The sequence below is a fragment of the Bufo bufo genome, chromosome 2, assembly GCF_905171765.1.
Source record: "Bufo bufo chromosome 2, aBufBuf1.1, whole genome shotgun sequence".
In the NCBI taxonomy this organism is placed as follows: domain Eukaryota; kingdom Metazoa; phylum Chordata; class Amphibia; order Anura; family Bufonidae; genus Bufo; species Bufo bufo.
The window spans coordinates 744,241,244-744,262,348 of NC_053390.1; the positions used below are offsets into that span (position 1 = coordinate 744,241,244).

The 21,105-nt window shown below is 44.9% G+C and overlaps 1 long non-coding RNA gene across 1 annotated transcript; it reads left to right on the forward strand.

Moving 5' to 3' along the window:
• Positions 1 to 224: 224 nt before the first annotated feature.
• LOC120991785 lies at positions 225 to 17,090 on the forward strand. The gene is made up of 3 exons (XR_005776807.1): positions 225 to 434; positions 13,933 to 13,934; positions 17,079 to 17,090. It is a non-coding gene; the product is annotated as an uncharacterized LOC120991785 (long non-coding RNA).
• Positions 17,091 to 21,105: the final 4,015 nt, after the last annotated feature.

Consider the following 21,105-nt stretch of genomic DNA (forward strand, 5'->3'; position numbering starts at 1 on the left):
ATCCCCCCCATAACAGTGTCCGTCATCCACAGATCCCCCCATAACAGTGTCCGTCATCCACAGATCCCCCCATAACAGTGTCTGTCATCCACAGATCCCCCCATAACAGTGTCCGTCATCCACAGATCCCCCCATAACAGTGACCGTCATCCACAGATCCCCCCAGATCTGAGGTCTGCTATGCATTGGTGGTGTTCTGAGGTCTCCTGTGTATTGCTGCTGGTCTGAGGTCTGGTAAAAGGTTTGAGGCTGACGTGAGGTCTTTTGGTGATGCTGTAGGCCTGTTAGAAATTATTTTCTGTAAGTAATAATTATTTTGTATTTCTTCCAGTCTACCAGAAGAAAATACCTCCCAGTAACCTACAGTCAGAAGTCTACAGCTTGAACGCCTACAGCCCACACGCCTCCGGTCTTTTGTCTCAGCTCTCCATCAGGTAAGTAAAAACCCTGTGTTTTATGAAGGTGCAGTGTTTAGGGCTGATCTGAGGTCTTTTTGTAATGTGGAATAGAATTTCTCACTGCCTTAAAGGAGAACTATGAGGTGAGTGCTTTTCACTCACCTCATAGTTCTAGCCGACCTGTGACAATGAGACTGTCACAGGTCGGCTCAGTAGATCGGGAGGTGAGCTAACACATGCACATAGCTGTAGCTTGCGTTATACTGAGCTTAGGGTGGCAAGGTAAACACCTTTAATTAATTAGTGAGTTTAACTTACTATTAGCAGTACAACTATGTACTTGTACTGTATAAAAAGTATAAAAATGAAAATCTAACTAACACTATGGAGCGCTGTTGTTCACTGGCACCCGGTTGTCTGATGGTTTCAAAAATGGCACTCGGTGTGTAAAAGGTTGCTGACCCCTGGGCTAATAGGTCCTCCCCCCCCCCCCCCCACTAATAGACACAAAAAAGGGCTTTAGAACATATAACTGCACCGCTGAATGGCAAATATATTTTTATTTTGCCACTAATACATGACAAAAAGGTCTTTATAACATCTAACTGCACCACTGAATGACAAATATATTTTACTTTTGCCACTAATACACGACAATAAGGGCTTTAGAACATATAACTTACAGAAGCTAACCCTTCTTTAGATAATATCAAGTGGTATGGACACTACATAGATGATCTGTTGATTATATGGGTCTGCGATGTGGCGGACATTCCAGCTTTAGGTGAATACTTCAATGAGGGGATAGATACAATCAAATTTAGCATCCATCATGATCTGAAATCTATAGTATTTCTGGACCTGCATTTATATGGTGATGCCACCAATTCAGTATGCCCATAGAAAAGAGACAGCTGGCAATACTACCCTTTTAGCGACTTTGTCACCCACCTCATGTGACAAGGAACATACCAAGGGGTGAAATGTTGCGAGCAAGATGTAACTGTTCAGATAGTACTGGATTTATGAGGGAAGCAGATAATATCAGTAGCAGATTGCTTGCAAGAAATTATGCTACACGGTCTATAATTTTAGACAGAAATAATTTTATATTTCCTCAAAAGGCAGTTTCGGATAGGAAAATAACAAAAAAATTAAAAATAAAAGGAAGCAAGCAACTTTAGTGAGAGGTGGAAAGGGATAGTCAATGAGGGGGTTGAATGTGTGGCCAGCAGTGCCACAACCATAGGACAAAAAATCATCCCCAGTCTTTTCCAATAACGATCAGCAACTCCACCGATAAAGAGAGCTACAAATGTGGCAGTAACAGATGTATCTGTTGTAAATACATTTCAGTTTGTCAAATGTGACATCTACTGTGAATGGCAAGAATTACACCATAAAACCATATCTGAACTGTAACACAGATTATGCAATTTATTTAGTCATCTGCAGATATTGTCTTCTACAATATGTAGGTTGCACTACAAAACAAATAAAAAGAATATGTAAACATTTATCAGATATACCACATTATGAAACTCACAATGTATCTGCAGCTAGCTTTCACTTTGCCACTGTGCACAAAGGAGATACAAGAGCGTTTTCTGTTCAGGGAGTGGAAAGGGTTACTCTTCCCATTAGAGGAGGAGATCACAAACGAAAACTCCTCAGCCGTGAGGCATATTGGATGTTTGAATTGGGAAGTTGCTTTCCCACAGGTCTGAACAGAAAACACGATCTGATTTTACAATATCATTAAAAGAACTATTTTTATAGTTTTTCAGTATTCTATACATGTTGTCTTTTCTTTTTGATGCATCGGGTGTTAGTTTTTGGTGTCTGATCCGTTCTCCTCCCCTTTTGAGCATGTGATGCCGAAGTCTTGATTATCTGGTGTACCACATGTTTAAAGAGAGGTGAACATTCACTTTTCTGTATGTCATGAGTAAGGACCGAGTTTATGGAGTCCGAAACATGTAGACATCATGGATCTTGTATGTGATTCGTGTTTGGATAACCGTTTTTTTATTGTTATTATTAAAGCTGCAAGTTTTTATGGGAAGCTGGACCACAAGTTTTTTCTTTGGATTACGTTTGTACACAGTCAAGTCCGGACTGTGAGAGCTGTCTGATATATATATATTTACAACATAACTGCACAGCTGAACGGCAAATATATTTTCTTTTGCCACTAATACACAACAAAAAGGGCTGTAATTTTAGCACTTCACCACACAATATTTCCTTGTAATAAACCCTGTTAATGGCTGTATCAAATAACACTTTCACCCCAGTAACAAGAACGGTTTGATGGAATTACAGAGCTGTATAATGGCAATTTGGGTCCCCAGTCAGTGCAGCAAGGTGTAATCGGATTGTTCCTATTACCCAGGCTGTCACCTCCCCTACTGAACCCTGTTCAACAGAAATGCTGCGGAATGATTCCTCTCTATACTTTCCCTGCAGCTTGAATAATCTTTCTCTGCACTTGTAAATCGTTTTTTCACCACAATCAAGTCTTTCCTATAACTGTCGCTAGCGCCTGCAGACTTCTCTCCCTGCACTAAGTACACTAGAAAATGGCAGAATCCAAGATGGCCGAGGTTATTTATAGGGCTGTGACATCACAGGGATGGCTGGCTGCTGATTGACTGCATGCATGGCATTGTGGGTGATCTCGCCTTCCCAGAGTTCTTTGCTCCATTTCCTCACATGTGCAGCAGCCATTTTAGGAACAAATGGGATTCATTACCACGAAGCATGAGAAAATTTGGATTTGGTGCGAATCGAATTTTTCCTGAAATTCGGATCGAATTCCACTTCGTCAACTTCGATTCGCTCATCTCTAATACTAGTAAAGGCAGAGTTATTTATGCTTTTTTATGAGGAACACTTTTCTTTCTTATAGTTGAAACTGTATACTGTACTTCTTGAATTAAGTTTAGCAAACACATGTATTTTTATTTGTATGTGTTTTATATTTAGGAAAGAAGGAACGAGCTGAATCACATCTATTCCTGGTGCCTGCCAGCGAAAGGAAGAAATCTCCTTCTTTTATATTAGAAAAAGTAATTGTGTGTTTTCGGTCCATACTGTGTAGTCTGGGAGTTTTTCTGTTTTTTGAGATGCTTATGAAAAGCTATTTATAGACATTATTGTCAGTCATGCTACCAAAAATGAAATTCAAAATGACAAACAGCGAGAACAAAACTGCTCGTTCCAATATGTTCCATCTTGATTAGCTAGCTGAAGAAGAAGAAATTTGTGATGGCTACTGAATCTACTTTAGATTGCAAATGGAAATAACTGCAGACTCAATTTAACCAGTGTTTTGTCTGCGGTACAGGAACTTGGCTACCTGCTAAATGTGGTGAACGAGATCGCTCTTCTGGCTTGATTGATGTTCCAGAATCTGGCGCATGCACAGTGAAGTGGCTGTACTGGTCTCCCCTTCAGCTGCACACTACCAAATACAGATTTAGGAGATTTTTAATGGCACACTCAGACCCAATAACATATTTCAACATTTCCAACATTTCACCTAGTTTCTGTTATTTTGGACGGAAAAAAACGTCCTGTCTGCAGTACTTTTTTTTCCGTCCAAAATAACGAAAACCAGACGGAATGCTGATTTCCGTTATTTATTCTCCATTCAACTATATTAGAACGGATTAAAATAGACAATGTTCCTTTTGGTTTCCGTTAAAGAAATTCAGTTTTTTTCCATTATAAGCGTGTTATAACGGAAATCAAAATGCTCATGTGAACCCCCTTCCCTTTACTGATGCACAAGATCCGTTTTTCTTTCAGGATCCATTTTTTTAAAGGAATTTTTTTTTTTTTTTTACATCCTCTTTTTTTATTTTCCGTTCTTGGAAAAAAAAAACTGTGATGAAAACGTCTGAAAAAATGTCACACCCAGAGGGTTTCCAATTTCAAAAGAACACCAAGGCAGCAAAAAACTTAAAAATTTCTACAAAAAATGCAGCATTTATAGGACATTTTATAACTTCCTATTGGCCAATGGCCAGCATGTAACATAGTAACATAGTTTATAAGGCCAAAAAAAGACATATGTCCATTCAGTTCAGCCTGTTGTCCTGCAAGTTGATCCAGAGGAAGGCAAAAAAAATTATGAGGTAGAAGCCAATTTTCCTCACTTTAGGGCAGGGATGGGCAAACTGCGGCTCTCCAGCTGTTGTAAAACTACAACTCCCAGTATTCCCAGTCTGCCTACAGCTATTAGCCTACTTCAGGGCATGATGGGATTTGTAGTTTAACAGCTGGAGAGTCGCAGTTTGCCCATCCCTGCTTTATGGTAAAGAATTCCTTCCCAACACCAATCAGGCAGTCAGAATAACTCCCTGGATCAACGACCCCTCTCTAGTAGCTATAGCCTGTAATATTATTACACTCCAGAAATACATCCAGGCCCCTCTTGAATTCCTTTATTGTACTCACCATCACCACCTCCTCAGGCAGAAAGTTCCATAGTCTCACTGCTCTTACCCTAAAGAATCCTCTTCTATGTTTGTGTACAAACCTTCTTTCCTCCAGACGCAGAGGATGTCCCCTCATCACAGTCACAGTCCTGGGGATAAATAGATGATGGGAGAGATCTCTGTACTGACCCCTGATATATTTATACATAGTAATTAGATCTCCCCTCAGTTGTCTTTTTTCTAAAGTGAATAACCCTAATTTTGATAATCTTTTAGGGTACTGTAGTTGCCCCATTCCAGTTATGACTTTAGTCACCCTCCTCTGAATCCTCTCCAGCTCTGCTATGTCTGCCTTATTCACAGGAGCCCAGAACTGTACACAGTACTCCATGTGTGGTCTGACTAGTGATTTGTAAAGTGGTAGGACTATGTTCTTATCACGGGCATCTATGCCCCTTTTGATGCAACCCATTATCTTATTGCCTATGGCAGCAGCTGCCTGACACTGGTTTCTATAGCTTAGGCTTAGTTCACATCAGCGTTCAGCCTTCCGTTCTGCTCTCCATTCTGTTTTCTGTCCATTTATTAAATGAAACTGATTATTTCATAACGTAACATAACGTACGTTAAAAAACAGATAGCAGTAACGTATCCATTAAAAAACTGATACAAAAATGTCCGTTCAATCCGTTATTTAAGTCAAGGAACGGATCCGTTCATTATCATTTTGCATCACTTTTTGCAGAAAGTGGAACAATGCTGCCTGGTCATGTCCTTTTTTCTGTGGACTATATAATTTGGAAACTTAGAAACAGGAAAATGGCTTTCAAAAATCAAAGAAGACGGCGATATTGGGTGCATCCTATTACATTGTGCCGAATGACACGCTGTGTAAGTGTCTCAAGCTTTGATGACCTTGTTCAACATTTGCGTAGACGATTGAGACGCAAGGATACAAAATTTCATCGGAGTGTAACTCCTGAAGAACGACTGATGGTTACTTTGAGGTATGTATTGTACTGTTCACCAACATCATTTCTGTTTTATTTTTTTCAACTACAGTCTTTTTGTTCCTTTTGTTAACACCAGTTATTGTTTGGAATACATATTTAACATCAATGCTAATTTTATAATATATTGAGAGTATGGAACTGAAATCAATTAGCTCAAGAGACAATATTGCTTGGCTGGGCAGCTATAGTCCACAGGTAGTTTGCAAAAATTTTTATATTTGAGACTTTTGGCTAATGGAAGCCAGAAAGGTTGTATACCATATTTTCTATAAATATTAAAATACATAGTCTTTAAATAAAGCTACTGCAAGCTGCTATATGTTTAATTTTTTTTTTTATCTACCTGTTGTTAAGTACCTTAACCTGAAGGCCGCTTGTTTAACACTACAGAAAGTTGTTCTGCTGGATGAAAACTGTCTGTATTGATACTTTAAGTATAATATGTGGTACTTATGTTTTTGTTTCCTAGGTTTCTGGCCACCGGTGAAAGTTTTTCAAATCTTCATTTTCAATTTCGACTTGGGAAATCAACAATTTCTTACATCGGTAAAGATACCTGCCGGGCAATATGGAATCTTCTGCGTGAAGAATTTGTTCCCCCTCCTAGTGGGTCAGCATAGCCGACAAGTTTTTTGAGGTCACCCAGTTTCCTAATTTTTTTAGGGCTGTGGATGGAAAGCATGTGAGAGTCATGAAGCCCCCACGTAGTGGATACTCCTTTTTCAACTATAAAAAGTATTTCTCAGTCATATTAATGGCAATAGTGGATGCACAATACAAATTTGTTGCTGTTGACATAGGAGATTTTGGACGAACAAATGATTCTCGTGTTTTTAAAAATTCTAATATGGGAAGAAGACTGTACTCTGGAAACTTTGAAATACCTGAGCCCAGGCCTTTACCTTGTACTTCAAACCCCGTTCTACCATTTGTTCTTGTAGGAGATGAAGCTCTCCAAATGTGTGGAAATTTACTGAAGCCGTATGCTAGCCGTGGTTTAACCCATCGTAAAAGAGTTTTTAATTACCGACTGATTCGCGCAAGAAGAATGGTAGAGTGTGCTTTTGGCATTTTGGCTGCAAAATGGCGAATATTTACTCGGGCAATACAATTACAAATAGATGCAGTGGATGACGTTATAAAAGCATGTGTTGTATTACACAATTATGTATTAACCAGAGAGCCTTTGCTTTTAGACCCCCTGTCACTTACTGTACCAGGAGATCCAGTTCAAACTGGGCCAAGATCAACAATTGCTGTGAATCGGCAATTTGCCGAATATTTTATCTCTTCTGCTGGATCTGTGCCTTGGCAGTATGAGCATACTTGAAGTTGTCGACATTCATGCTGTGCACTTTCAAGTTTATGTTCCATAAAGAAAAGAAAAAAAGTTCTTATATACAATTAATATTTTTTGGTCGGTTATTACATACAGAGCATATCATAATAATGTAAGTACTCTCATTTATTTGTATTATGTTGCCATATTGTAGCCTGGTTCATAATTGAGGGTACAATCGACCAGTATGCATCGGTCATCCTCCATTAATTGTCTGTTGTGCTCTGAACAATTCTTCATCAGGGTAGCAAGGCTTCTCCAACCATCATATCTATGTTATTGTCCCCTGCTTGGCGGATTGATTGTCTTTATATTGTGTTTCCAATAACATGCCTACATACTATACCCTAATGACGCAGACCAATTCATTTTTAAAAATAATTGATAAAGAGAAAGTATCATTGAAAAACGTAAAGTTTTTTTATTATGTAATACTTTTTTAAAATATATTAGAATACTTTTACAGTGTTGTTCAAAACTTTACAAATTATAAAACCTTCTATAAAAGCAGAAAGTGCACCAATATGGGACTACATATCACATATGGTCGATAGACAATAAATCAAAACTGAAATCTCACTTTTGTTATAAGATCTATAGTATACAATCAGATGTGACAATAGTTGGCTATATCCCCTAACTGAAGGAACAGATTTTTCACACAAGCCAGTCCATTGTCATAATCTTGCTCTGTCTGTGATCCTCCTCTCTATATGATATGAGTGCATACAATTAGCTCATGCACATAACTGTATGCCCTGCTAGACATGCTGGCCGTAAGCCGGCCATATGTCCCGTAGCGGCATAGGTCGTGCAAACAGGAGTGCACAGCATCATAGATTACAATGCTGCTGTGCACGTCTAGCGGCCTATGGGGCTATTGTCCCAAACTAATAAGATCATATTAGTGCTGGACAATAGCCCCGCCGGCGGCCCAACATGCACAGCATCATTGTAATCTTTGATGCTGTGCGCTACCGTGCGCACAAAAATTACTGCTACAGGGGATATGGCGCGCTCACGAACCGCATGTCTCGGAGGGCATATGGTCGTGTGTATGAACAATTATTATGTAAACGGTCTAGCAGACACATATATCATTCGTAGTTTTGTAAATGCTATGTTCTCCAGCAATTCTACAATGGAGGATCATGCTACAGAGAGAGATTAATGCGATGGACTCAAAAGTGGAAAACAGACCTTAAAAATGAGGTAATTACAAACAACCCACATATCCAACGGTTCCTTAAAAGAAAACTAAATGCAAGATTGTAAAAATTGTTGAATTTCACCCGAATATGTAACAGACAAATTAGTGTTTTTTTTTTTTTTAACCTGTCTACTAGGTAGAGCAGGGGTATATCACACCCAAAAATTGGTGAATTTCACCCGAATATGTAGCAGACAAATAAGTGTTTTTTTTTTACCTGTCTACTAGGTATAGCAGTGGTATATCACACCCAAAAATTGGTGAATTTCACCTGAAAATGTAACAGACAAATTAGTGAAATGACATAAAATAAAATAAAATCCGTACAAATAAAAAAAAAAGATCTTGATTTATGAGGTGGATGTCCATATGGAGTAGGAGTTTGAGGAGGCGGTGGATGTAGCGGTGTAGGTGGAAGCGGTGGTGGAGGAGGACGAGGTAGCCAACATTTGTTTTTGGTTTTAATTTTTTATTATTATTTTTTTTAATTAGGGTACACTTCAAAATAATGGGAAATATAAAAAATACAACAATGAGCAATTGCGCTGTAGTATAACAGTGGCTGGTTAAGGCTGGTATACATGTCTATTATGCACAATGTACGGGCAAGTCCTGCGGGATCCATGCCTGGTTCATTTTAATAAACGTGAGCTTGTCCACATTGGCTGTGAACAGGTGGCTGCGCTTGTCTGTGATAACTCCCCCTGCTGTGCTAAACAAACGTTCAGACAATACACTGGCTGCAGGGCAGGCCAGCACCTCCAAGGTGTAAAGGGCAAGCTCAGGCCATGTGCCCAATTTGGAGACCCAGAAGTTAAAGGGGGCAGACCCATCATTTAGTACGTGTAGGCGCAGTGGCGTAACTAGAGTGTTATGGGCCCCAGTGCAAACTTTGTATCGGGGCCCCCCTACCCCCCGATTTTTATAAAGAAGCGGCAGATTTTCTTACTAATGGCTTTCCCGTGTGGCTAGTCCGCTGCGTGAATGAGGGCCAAGCCCCATTCCGGACAGCAGAGACACGGAGCAGTAACACGATTGATAATGCTCCGTGCCTCTCTGTGACCTTTTTACTAAAAAATCACAGGGAGATAAAGTGGTCACCGTGATTTTGTAGCAAAACGATCATATAGAGGCACAGAGCATTACCAATCATGTTACTGCTCGGTGTCTCTGCTGTCCGGAGCGGGGCTTGGCTCTCTTTCACACAGCAGATTAGCCACACGGGATCCGCTCGTGTGAAAGAGCCCAATGCATGGCTACACTCACCCAATCCTAATAAAATCTGGTCCTACCTCATCCAGGGTGTCGCTGGCGTCGGTGTGATGTCCGCTGGATCCAGAACAAGGTCCCTGTGGTGATAGAAAAAAAAAGAATAATCACATAAGGAAGGGATGGTGACTACCCCTGTGAAACTACCAGCTGGGGGCGCTCTGCTGGCCTGGTAGACTGAGCTATGCCAATGTATAGCAGGGTAATTTAGGACATTTCCCCTAAGTGCTACCACACAGTACTAATGTCCACATTGTGGCCCCTCACAGTAGTAATGCCCATCTTGTGGCCTTTCACAGTAATTAAGCCCACCTTGTGGTCCCTTCACAAAAGTTATGTCCTTCTTGTGGCCCCTCACAGCAGTTATGCCCACCTTTGTTCCTGTCACAGTAGTTATGCCCAGATATGTGCCCCTCACAGTAGTTATGCCAAATATGTGCCCCCTAACAGTAGTTATGCCAAATATATGCCCCCTCACTGTATTTATGCCAGATATGTGCCCCTCACAGTGGATATGCCCAGATATGTGCCCCTCACAGTGGATATGCCCAGATATGTGCCCGCTCACAGTGGTTATGCCCAGATATGTGCCCACTCACAGTAGTTATGCCCAGATATGTGCCCCTCACAGTGGATATGGCCAGATATGTTCCCCCTCACAGTAGTTATGCCAGACTATGTGCCCCTCACAGTAGTTATGACCAGATATGTGCCCCCTACAGTGGTTATGCCATATTATGTGCCCCTCACATTAAATATGCCCACATATGTGCCCCTCACAGTGGTTATGCCAGATTATGTGCCCCCCTCACAGTAGTTATGCCTTTATATGTGCCATCTCATAGTTATGCCTTTATATGTGCCCCCCTCACAGTAGTTATGCCAGATATGTGCCCCCCTACAGTGGTTATGCCAGATTATGTGCCCCTCACATTAGATATGCCCACATATGTGCCCCTCACAGTGGTTATGCCAGATTATGTGCCCCCCTCACAGTAGTTATGGCAGATTAGGTGCCCCCTCAGTAGAGATGCCCACTTTTGTGCCCCCTCACTCTAGTTGTGCCCATCACCCCCCCCCCCCCTTCCCCTTTGCCCCCAGTCTGCAGTGTTAGGAAAAAAAAAAAAAAACACATACTTACCCTCTTCCCTGATGTTGCGCTGCCACACTGACATCGCACTGCTGGCTGTACTAAAGGCAGTTTCCCGGGCCTTCAGAGCTCCTCCCACAGCCAGCAGCCCGATGTGCGGCCAGCAGAGGGAGCGCTAGAGCTCCTGCTTCACTGATGATCTGGAGACAGCCCGGCAGTGACAAGAACTGCCGGGCCGAGTGTATGTGAGTGAGTGCGCGCGTCCTCCCTCTTCCTCCCACCCCCTCTGCGCAAACCTCCCCCACCTTGCCTCATATTAAACATGTAATGGAGCCAGTGGCGTAGCGTGGGTAACAAGCACCCGGGGCAAGCCAAGTATTGCGCCCCCCCCCCCCCAACCTGTGACCACGCCCCTTTTTTAAACAAATAATGTAATAGATGTCACCTGCAGTCCTATGTAACACCACAGATAACACGGTGATAACTCTGAGTACAGATAATGTAGTAGATGGGTGTGAGGCCCCAGAATTCAGAACACACACAGTGTGACCTCAAGTCTGGGGCCAGGCTGAGGCAGTGTGGGACAAATTCTATATACCCCCTCCCCCCTACCGTGAAACAGATATTTGGATGGACATAACATACATTGCTATGAAATATACAGGAGAATACCGCACCATACCTGTTACATCCAGTGACATCTCCTGTGATGTAGACTTTCATCAACGTCCTTATTCGGAGATAAGACCATCATGACACCTTCTTTCAGCCATGTCTCACTTTACTATCATCCACAGATAACAGAAGTCCCCTTCCCCTGTAGTGCCCATAAGTATAATGCTCTCTGTATAATTATAATATATAATGGCCCCCTCTGTATTATTATTATAATGACCACCTCTGTAGTATTATAGTAATAATTATGGCCCCCTTCAGCCCCTCCAGCATACAGTCCTGTGTAAGATACAACACTCCCCCTGCCTTTAGTCCTTCTTGCAAACAGTCCCATGTAAAACACATCACTCTCCCTTCAGCTCCTCCAGCATACAGTCCCATGTAAGATACAACCCCCAGAGGATGCTATCTGCCCATCTCTCCTGTCCATATACCAGGCCTACCAGTATTACCCCTTCATATACCGCCTGGTCCCCCCACACCTAACAGTCTGAGTCACTTGTCTCCGTGAGTGTTAGGTGGGGTGACCAGGCAGGCAGGTGGTATATCAATGGCTAATGCTGGTAGACCTGGTATATGGACAGCAGAGATGGGCAGATGGCATCCTCTGGGCAGTACTGTCTCTCTGGTCTTCCTTCACCAGCACCCGGACTGCCACGGTCCTGCTTGGCCTGGCTCTCATGGCACTTCACTGCCTCGTGCTTGGCTATCAGCACTGAGTGACTCAGTCAATGTTGCAGTGTGACTGAGTCACTCAGCGCTGATAGCCAAGCACGAGGCAGTGAAGTGCCATGAGAGCCAGGCCAAGCAGGACCGTGGCAGTCAGGGTGCTGGTGAAGGATGGCCAGAGAGACAGTACTGCCCAGAGGATGCCATCTGCCCATCTCTGCTGTCCATATACCAGGGTAGGCCTGGTATATGGACAGCAGAGATGGGCAGATGGCATCCCAGAGAGGCAGTACTGTCTCAGTGTCCCTGGTCATCCTTCACCAGCACTCTGACTGCAGTGCCATGGTGCCATCTGCTTGGCAGCCTTGGCCTGGCTCTCATGACACTTACTGGCACTTAACTCATATAATCATATATTACCCCTAAAGCCTGCCTGCCCTCAGCCAATGCCAACAAAGTAAACTACTGACCTAATTACACACTCAGGGTGGGACTTTGGGACTCTGGGACAGTGACACTGACTGTCACTCACTCTGTCTCAGGGTCGCTTGAATCCAGGGCCGGCGCCACCTATAAGCAGAGTAGGCCACCGCGCAGAGCGCACTCTGCCTGGGAGCGCCGGTGCTCTCGAGTCCGAATCCCGACTAGCCGCCGCCCGCTCCACGCCCCCTACTTGTGATCCATCCATCTAAGTTCTAACATCTTCTCCTGATTCCTACCTGGCTGTCATCGATCTGACTCCTCCTGTTTGGCTGTTCCTGTACTTGCTGGCCGGCCGGATAATGGTGGATTGTGCTGCACTGCTGCCCCTGCGAGGGCATGCATTTGTTCAGCCACTTAGTATTACTTAGTGGGGGCACTGGGGGGAAAATTACGTAATGGGCACTGCCCATTAAGTAATTTGCCCCCCAGTGCCCCAACAAAGTAATACTGCCCCCACAGACAGTGCACAACTCACTGCGCACTGCCCATTACGTAATTTGCCCCCCAGTGGCCCACTAAGTAATACTGCCACAACTGTGCACTGTCTGTGGGGCACTATTACTTAGTGGGGGCACTGGGGGGCAAATTACGTAATGGGCAGTGTGCAGTGAGTTGTGCACTGTCTGTGGGGGCAGTTAGTATTACTTAGTGGGGGCACTGGGGGGCAAATTACGTAATGGGCAGTGTGCAGTGAGTTGTGCACTGTCTGTGGGGGCAGTTAGTATTACTTAGTGGGGGCACTGGGGGGCAAATTACGTAATGGGCACTGCCCATTACGTAATTTGCGCCCCAGGGCCCCAACAAAGTAATACTGTCCCCACAGACAGTGCACAATGCCCCCACTAAGTAATTCAAGTTGAATCACTGTCTCTAGGCTCATGGCTGGACTACAGTCTCCTACTGATTCAGCTGCAGCCATGATCTTCTGCTTCTTCTTGCTGCCTCCGGCTCCTGGCTCTGCAGTCTGCACTGTACTTCCCGCCTGGAAGGTGGGCGGAGCCTATCGGGAACTGCCGTGCATGCCCCGCCCCCTCTCGCCTCCTCACTCTGCTCTGCAGCCGAACGCTGTGTGAAGAAAAAAAAACACAGCGTCGGCGATTTAACTTGTGCCAGCCCCGCAGACGGCGCCCCCTGCAGAGTGGCGCCCGGGGCGACGGCCCCCCCCCCCCCACGCTACGCCTCTGAATGGAGCGCCCTGACGGGGCCCGGCATTGTCACTGTACTTCATGCCGGGCCCCTTCACAGCGCTTCATTACATGTTAGTACAGCGGGCCCCCTCCCCCCGCCGGGCCCGGTCGCAGTCGCACTCCCTGCGACCGCGATCGTTACGCCCCTGTGTAGGCGTGTGCACACATACTGCTCCACCATGCTGCTGAAATACTGCCTCCAACTAAGACGTTTAATATCAGCTGGTGGTGCTAGTTGTTGTAGCATGCTGACAAAGCTTTTCCACATTTTGGCCATGCTAACCCTGCCATCTGAGGTGCTGGCAGTGCCCCTGCATTGGCGACCTCTTCCTCCGCCTTCGCCTTGTGCTTCCACTGTGCCCAGGTGTCAGGTGGGTATGCCACCAGCAGCGAGTCTACCAGCGTGTGCTTGTACTCGCGCATTTTACTATCACGTGACAGAATTAAGGACGGTACGTTGTCCTTGTAACGGGGATCCAGCAGCGTGGCCACCCAGTAATCAGCACAAGTTAGAATGTGGGCAACTCGGCAGTCGTTGCGGAGACACTGTAGCATGGAATCGCTCATGTGTGCCAGGCTGCACAGAGGCAACGAAAAGCTGTCCTCTGTGGGAGGTGTATCGTCTGTGTCCTCTCTATTGCCCCAGCCATGCACTAGTGATGGCCATGAGCTGGTTTGGTTGCCACCCTGCTGTGAACACGGTTCCCTCTCCTCCATCTCCTCCTCCTCATCCTCCACCTCATCATCCTCCAGAACTGTGCCCTGGCTCGTCAATTGTATACCTGGCGTTTGTGGGTGCAGGAACCCACCCTTGGAGCCACTTGTGAATGAATGGCCGGAAACCCTAAGAAATGATCCCTCTTCCTCCTCCTCCTCCTCCTCCTCCTGTGCCACATCCTCTTCCATCATCGCCAGAAGCGTTTTTTTTCAAGTAGGCATAGAAGTGGCATAGTAATGCTGAGAATGGCGTTATCGGCACTGGCCATGTTGGTGGAGTACTCGAAAAAGCGCAGCAAGGAACAGAGGTCTCGCATGGAGGCCCAGTCATTGGTGGTGAAGTGGTTCCGCAGAGCGACTCACCCATGTGTGCTGCAGCTGAAACTCCACTATCGCCTGCTGCTGCTGGCCAGCATGTGCAAGATGGAGTTTCACCTTGTGGGCATGTCGCATATGAGGCGGTGAGCGGGTAGGCCGAAGTTACGCTGCAGCGCTGACAGGCGATGAGCAGCAGGGTGAGAACGCCGAAAGCGCGCACAGACGGCCCACACTTTCTGCAGCAGCTCTGACATATGGGGGTTATTTTTAAGGAACCTCTGCACCACCAAATTCAGCACATGCGCCAGGCAAGGGATGTGCATCAAACCGGCTAATCCCAGAGCTGCTACGAGATTTCGCCCATTATTGCACACCACCAGGCCGGGCTTGAGGCTCACTGGCACCAACCACTCATCGGTCTGTTGTTGCATGCCCGTCCACAGCCCCTGCGCGGTGTGGGGTTTGTCCCCCACACAGATAAGTTTTAAAACTGCCTGCTGTCGTTTACCCCTGGCTGTGCTGAAGATGGTGGTGAAGGTTATACGCTGACGGGATGAGGAGGCGGTAGATGATGAGGAAGCAGAGTAGGAGGAGGAAGCAACAGGAGGCAAAGAAAAGCGCCCTGCAATCCTCGTGGTGGAAGGACATGCGCCAAACTGCTATCCACCTCAGGCCCAGCCGCCACTGCATTTACCCAGAATCACAGCATTTCAAAGGCCAGTAATTTTGAAATGCTGGCATTCAGGGCCAGGAATCGCAGGTGGGTAGGGGGTTACTTCTGCTCCAGTGTTTGGGAGATGGAGAGCTGAACGCTTCCGTGGGACATTGTGGAGATGCTTTGTGACCCAGGTGGTGGTGTTGCTGGCAGATCCCCTGTTTGTGGGGTGGTAGGTGCCACTGTCACTCCAGAGGTGGATGAAGAGGCTGAGACTGCAGCAGAAGAGGAAGCAGGGGGAGCCAGAGACCTTTCTTGGTTTTTGAGGTGTCTACTCCACTGCTGCTTGTGCTTTGCACTTAGATGCCTGCTCATGCAGGTTGTGCTCAGGTTGAGAATGTTTATGCCTCGCTTCAGGCTCTGATTGCACAGCGTGCAAACCACTCGTGTCTTGTCATCAGCACATTGTCTGAAGAACTGCCACGCCAGGGAACTCCTTGGAGCTGACTTTGGTGTGCTCGGTACCTTGCTGCATTGGGCAGTAGCAGGCGTACTGTCTAGGGGACGGCCGCTTCGCTTTTGCACCCCGCTCCCTCTTTTGCTGTGCTGGTGGCTCTATGCGACCACCGCCTCTTCCTCAGAACTGCACAGGTCACTCGCATGACCTTGATTCCATGTGGGGACGAGGACCTCATCATCCTCCAGATCATCTTCTACCCAGTCTTCACCCCTGTCGGTCTGCACACTTTCAAAAGCCATAGGAGTTGGCACCTGTGTTTCGTCATCATCCGAGACTTGCTGCGGTGGTCCTCCCGTGTACTCATCTTGAAACATAAGTGGTTGGGCATCGGTGCACTCAATCTCTTCCACTTCTGGGGCAGGGCTATGTGGATGGCCTTGGGAAACCTTGAGTCATCAAAAAGCAGAAGAGACTGCTGCATGACTTGGGGCTCAGACTGCTTGGCTGATTTACAAGGGGTGAGGTGAAAGACTGATGGACATCGGCTGCAGGTGCTAAATTTGATCTTTCAGCAGGAGACTGGGTGGGAGACAATGTGAAGGAACTGGAGGCCCTGTCAGCAACCCAATCTACTATCGCTTATACTTATTCTGGCCTCACCATTCGTAGAGCCGCATTAGTCCCGCATTAGGCCCAAATAACGCTGAAGGTTCTGTCGCCTACTCGCACCTGAAGAAGGTGTTTCACTTGTGCGTGTAGCTGGCACAGATCGACCACGTCCTCTCCCTGAAACAGGAGTTACACCAGCAGCACCACGACCGGGGCCACATCCCTTATTCGATGCTCTCCTCATTCTCCGCATATTTTGGATCTTGCCCAAAATGGATGCTTTTTAACCCCTTAGGGACGCATGACGTTCCGATACGGCATGTTTCCCGAGTCCTTAAGGACCCATGACGTACCGGTACGTCATGGGTTTAAACCGCGATTGCGGCGCGGCGGGGGTTAATCGGAACAGGATGCCCGCTGAAATCATTCAGTGGGCATCCTGTCACAACGCCGGGGGGGTCACATGATCGCCGCAATCGCAATTGCGATCGCCGCAAACCGCAGGTCAATTCAGACCTGCGGTTTGCAGCTCTTTCTGCAGTTCCTGATCCCCGAGGTCCAGTGGGTATACCAGAGTGTCAGCACATTGCTGACACTCTGGTATAAACGGCTGACATCTGTGCTGTGATGTCAGCAGTTTAACCCTTTCCATACCGCGGTCCGTACGGACCGCTGTATGGAAAAGGTTAACAGTCAGGGAGCTCCCTCCCTCTCCCATCGGGGGGCTGCTGTGCCTTTGCAGCCCCAGACAGGATGGGGTCACAGAGGGAGGGAGCCCCCTCCTTACCCTACCCAGTCTGCTCAGTTGTGGCAGACGGGGAAGGTTCCCATGGCAACAGGACGCCTTCTCAGGCATCCTGCTGTCCATCATGCTGAACAGATCTGTGCTAAAGGCATAGATCTGGTCAGACAAAGTGTAAGTAAAATACAGTACAATACACTATATAGTGTACTGTACTGTAATATACAGATATCAGACCCACTGGATCTTCAAGAACCAAGTGGGTCTGGGTTAAAAAAAGGAAAAAAAAAAATGAAAAAAGTAAAGATTAAAAAAAACACTTATCACTGAATAAAAATTTAAAAAAATAAAATACACTACACATATTAGGTATCGCCGCGTCCGTAGCGACCTGATCTATAAAACAGTTATGTTACTTTCCCCGCATGGTAAACGCCATAAAAATAAAAAAATTAAAACTATGAGAAAATTGAAATTTTGCCCACCTTACTTCCCAAAAAAGGTAATAAAAGTGATCAAAAAAGTTGCATGTACGCCAAAATAGTACCAATCAAACCATCATCTCATCCTGCAAAAATCATACCCTACCCAAGATAATCGCCCAAAAACTGAAAAAACTAAGGATCTTAGAGCCTATGGAAACACTAAAAAATGATTTTTTTTGTTTCAAAAATGAAATCATTGTGTAAAACGTACATAAATTAAAAAAATGTATACATATTAGGTATCTCCGCGTCCGTATCGACCGGCTCTATAAAAATATCACATAACCTAACCCCTCAGGTGACCACCGTAAAAAAATAAAAATAAAAACGGTGTAAAAAAAGCAATTTTTTGTCATCTTACGTCACAAAAAGTGTAATAGCAAGCGATCAAAAAGTCATATGCACCCCAAAATAGTGCCAATCAAACCGTCATCTCATCCCACAAAAAGTGAGACCCTACCTAAGATAATAGCCTAAAAACTGAAAAAACTATGGCTCTCAGAATATGGAGACACTAAAATATTATTTTTTTTCGTTTCAAAAATGAAATCATTGTGTAAAACTTACATAAATAAAAAAATTGTATACATATTAGGTATCTCCGCATCCGTGACAACCTGCTTTATAAAAATACCACATGATCTAACCTGTCAGATGAATTTTGTAAATAACAAAAATAAAACGGTGCCAAAAAAGCTATTTCTTGTTACCTTGCCTCACAAAAAGTGTAATATAGAGCAACCAAAAATCATATGTACCCTAAACTAGTACCAACAAAACTGCCACCCTATCCCGTAGTTTCTAAAATGGGGTCACTTTTTTGGAGTTTTTATTCTAGGGGTGCATCAGGGGGGCTTCAAATGGGACATGGTATCAAAAAACCAGTCCAGCAAAACCTGCCTTCCAAAAACCGTATGGCATTCCTTTCCTTCTGTGCCCTGCCGTGTGCCCGTACAGCAGTTTACGACCACATATGGGGTGTTTCTGTAAACTACAGAATCAGGGCCATAAATAATGAGTTAGGTTTGGCTGTTAACCCTTGCTTTGTAACTGGAAAAAAAATATTAAAATGGAAAATCTGCCAAAAAAGTGAAATTTTGAAATTGTATCTCTATTTTCCATTAAATCTTGTGCAACACCTAAAGGGTTAACAAAGTTAGTAAAATCTGTTTTGAATACCTTGAGGGGTGTAGTTTCTTAGATGGGGTCACGTTTATGGAGTTTCTACTGTAGGGGTGCATCAGGGGGGCTTCAAATGGGACATGGTGTAAAAAAAAACAGTCCAGCAAAATCTGCCTTCCAAAAACCATACGGCACACCTTTCCCGCTACGCCCTACTGTGTGCCCGTACAGTAGTTTACGGCCACATATGGGTTGTTTCTGCAAACTACAGAATTGGGGCAATAAATATAGCATTTTGTTTGGCTGTTAACCCTTGCTTTGTTACTGGAAAAAATGGATTAGAATGGAAAATTTGCCAAAAAATCTAAATTCTAAAATTTTATCACCATTTGCCATTAACTCTTGTGGAACACCTAAAGGGTTAACGACGTTTGTAAAATCAGTTTTGAATACCTTGAGGGGTGTAGTTTCTAGAATGGGGTCATTTTTGGGGGGATTCTATTATGTAAGACCGTTGTGTGCACCCGTGGCCATTGTGCCGTTTTCCGTTTTATTTCGCGGACCCATTGACTTTCAATGGGTCCGTGGAAAAATCGGAAAATGCACCGTTTTGCAGCCGAGACCGTGATCCGTGTATCCTGTCCATCAAAAAAATATGACCTGTCCGTGAAAGAACACGGATGCACACAAGATTGGCATCCGTGTCCGTGATCCGTGGCCGTAGGTTACTTTTATATAGACGGATCCGAAGATCCGTCTGCATAAAAGCTTTTTCAGAGATGAGTTTTCACTTCGTGAAAACTCAGAACCGACAGTATATTCTAGCACTGAGGCGTTCCCATGGTGATGGGGACGCTTCAGGTTAGAATATACTAAAAGCACCTGGCAGGTGCTGCTAGGCAGCAGGGGGCAGCCCCCCCCTGTAGTTAACACATTGATGGCCAGTGTGGCCGGCCCCCCCCTCCCCTGTAGTTAACTCATTGGTGGCCAGTGCGGCCGGCCCCCCTCCCTCCCCTGTAGTTAACTCGTTGGTGGCCAGTGGGCCCCCACCCCCTCCCCGCCCTGTAGTTAACTCGTTGGTGGCCAGTGGGCCCCCTCCCTCCCCTGTAGTTAACTCATTGGTGGCCAGTGGGCCCCCCCCCTCCCCTGTAGTTAACTCATTGGTGGCCAGTGGGCTTTCTCCCCTCCCTCCCCCTCCTAATTAAAATCTCCCCCCTATCATTGGTGGCAGCGGAGTGTACCGATCGGAGTCCCAGTTTAATCGCTGGGGCTCCGATCGGTAACCATGGCAACCTGGACACTACTGCAGTCCCGGTTGCCATGGTTACTTAGCAATTTGTAGAACCATTATACTTACCTGCGAGCTGCGATGTCTGCGTCCGGTCGGGAGCTCCTCCTACTGGTAAGTGACAGGTCATTGAAATTTGCTATTTTTAAAAAAAAATTATATTTTTTTACTTCATTTTACCAGTGTCATGAAGTACAATATGTGACGAAAAAACAATCTCAAAATGGCCTGGATAAGTCAAAGCATTTTAAAGTTATCAGCACTTAAAGTGACACTGGTCAGATTTACAAAAAATGGCCAAGTCCTTAAGGTGAAATAGGGCTGAGTCCTTAAGGGGTTAATAACAGAATATAACACCAGTATCTAACGCGTGTATTTCACACTGGCAGATGCAGCCAAGGCCGCAAATTTAGTATTTGGCCCAAAATGGTGTTTTTTTTAAAAAACAGAATATAACAGCAGTATCAAACGCGTGTATTGCACACTGACAGATGCAGCAAAGGCTGCAAATGTAGTATTTTGCCCAAAATGGGTGTTTTTTTAATAACAGAATAGAACACCAGTATCTAACGCGAGTATTTTACACTGACAGATGCAGCCAAGGCCGCAAGTTTAGTATTTGGCCAGAAAAATTATATATTTTTTTAGTAACCGAATATAACAGCAGTATTTAACGCGTGTATTTCACAATGACAGATGCAGCAAATGCTGTAAATTTAGTATTTTGCCAAAAATGGGTGTTTTTTAAATAACAGAATAGAACACCAGTATCTAACGCGTGTATTTCACACTGACAGATGCAGCAAAGGCTGCAAATTTAGTATTTTGCCCAAAATGGGTGTTTTTTAAAACCCAGAAAATTATTGCTGTATTTCAAGCTTAAATTGCACACTGACAAATGCGGAATAGGCCCCAGATGCAGGGTATTGCC